Source organism: Pteropus vampyrus, unplaced genomic scaffold (assembly GCF_000151845.1).
Source record: "Pteropus vampyrus isolate Shadow unplaced genomic scaffold, Pvam_2.0 Scaffold340, whole genome shotgun sequence".
NCBI lineage: Eukaryota > Metazoa > Chordata > Mammalia > Chiroptera > Pteropodidae > Pteropus > Pteropus vampyrus.
The window spans coordinates 2,262,222-2,264,808 of NW_011889121.1; positions in this window are offsets into that span (position 1 = coordinate 2,262,222).

Below are 2,587 nucleotides of genomic sequence, written 5' to 3' on the forward strand. Positions count from 1 at the left end.
AAAATAAATAAAATAAAAATCTATACTACGAACTCATGAGCTTTCTCTTCTATTGACATACCTTTCTTTTTCCCATTCTTTAACATTTATTTATATGGAAAAAATATATAGTTTTCTCACTGTGGTTAGGTAAAATAATTCAAATCTCATTCTCTGATTTCTAATGCTTAAGATAATATTTCCTTGTTTTAGTGCAAAAGTCAAGGGGATAATCCAAATTCATCATAATATATTTTAAAAATACATTATGTACATAGTGAAACCTGAGATATCCATCTTTCATATTTGCCTTAAACATTATGGGAAAATGGATGTTTTCTAAAGTATTTAAAATGGTATTAATTTGTTTAGCACAGAAAAAAATTAATCACATTAAATTCTATAGGTCAATAACAGAAAATCAATCACAAAGCAGATAGTATTAGATACCTGTTAGACTTTATATGATTTTTATTTGTTATTTATTCAAGGTTGACTTTACAGGTATATTTAGCTTCAAAATTCATTTATTCATTCTGCAAATCTGAATTGACCACATTATATTCTAGGAATAAACACAACTATATGAAGGCTGATCTGACCTCAGAATATATATAGTCTAGTAGATATAACATCTCTTAAGATTACCAGTCTTTCAACAATATATATTTTTATGTAACCAGAGATCATTATTACAGAGAAATTAAATAATTGGCTTTTCCTGCATTGCTTTAAATCATGCAATTGCTCCCAACTACTAAAAATGAAATTGAATCTATTTTCTTTCACCTACAAGGCCCTATATGTTCCCAATATTCAATTTTCTTTTATACTTCACACACCTTTCTTTATCTCCCATTCTCCCTCTTCTCCTGCCATCTCCTGTGAAGGCTTCTGTGTCAGTCTCTGAAAATCATAAAAACTGACTTTCCACATGTATGTCCCAGTGCATATTAGCCCACGTTTTAGAATTCTAATTTCTGTATCACAAATGATAAGTTTATTTTCAAACTGGAGGTATAATGGCTAATTATTTTCTAAATTGGCCCTACCAATTAATATTCCTGCTAGCAACCCCTAAAGGTCCACTTCACCTATATCACTTGATATTAAAAGAAATTTCTTAATATTTTTGCTAATCTGATGAGAATAAAGTGATATTTTCTTTTGGCTTTAATTTGCATCTGTTTTCATATGCTTTGGATTTCATCATTGTAAGATTTCAATTCAAATATTTTACCCTTTCTCTATAAGGCTTTCATTAGGAGTCTTTACACATTCTGCTACTTGTCTCTACTCAGTTATATTTTGTTGGAAGTACCTTCTCCTGCTCACAATTGATCTTTCCATGGTATCTTGATAAACAGAAGTTCAAAATTTAAATGTAAATTATTTTATAAAAACATTTTTTTCTTTATGCTATTGATTTTGATGTCTTTTTAGGAAAATATAGCTCTACCCTTGGGTCAAGAATTTAATTTATATATTCTTCTAAATTATGAATAGGTTAACTTTTATACCTTTAACTTTTCCATTCACTTGGAATTATTTCAATATATAGTATGATCTAAGGGATTAGATCTATTTTTTTCAATATGGACAGTAAATTTTCTTATCAGCATTTGAGGAAGAACATCCATTCTCCATTGCCCTTCAGCGTCCTTCTGTCAAAAATAAAGTATCACTTATGCTGAGATCCATTTCTATGCTCTCTATTTTGCTCTATTGGTCTACTTGTTTGTCTTCATGCAAATAACACAGTCTTGATTACCATAGTTTTATAATATGCCACGTTATATTGTAGAAGCTCATTCTGCTTTTTCTTTTTCAAGAAAGACTTAGTTTTCCTAGGCCATTTACAGCTTGCTATAAATTTTAGAATTGGCTAGATGAATTGCAAAGGAAAACATAATAAAACAAAGCACCAGTTAATGATTCTTATTTTGCTTCTTTTAAAATCAGTTTTCAAGAAATTTTTATCTTTTTAATACTGGAAGCAGTACTTTCCACATGGCTTCCTCTGACAAAGAGAAAGTCCCATTTATCTTAAGGCCACCATGGCCAGACTTATTTTATAAGTTATATCCTAAAATGTTCAGACAGAGAAAGAGACCCTGCCCTTTTGTCCACAGAAATAATAGATAGATATGTACATAAAGCAGTGAAAAGAAAGAAGCACCCAGAGAAAGAGGCAGTTAAAGGGATATTAGGATTAGATATGCCTACAATGAGATCCACTGTATAGTCAGGTGGAGTTGGATGGTGATTACAGACACATACATAGATAGTTGTGCGTGTGTGTGTGTGTGTGTGTGTGTGTGTGTGTGTGATATAGATACATACACACACACACACATTCAGTTGGCAAACATCAGAATTCTTTTAATACACAGTTTGGGCAAATATGTGATAGAAATAGGAGCATAAAATTAATAGGCCTACAATGTCTGATCTCAAGGTACACTAGAAAAATGTCTTGGCAGAAAATAAAATATCAAGGAAAGGAAAAATAATAATAATCATAGGCTTATCTGAGGATAACAAAGTAATCTATTGCCAAATATTTTTAAAGTTTACTCTGAGGAAGCTAAGTCCTTATTTGAGACTA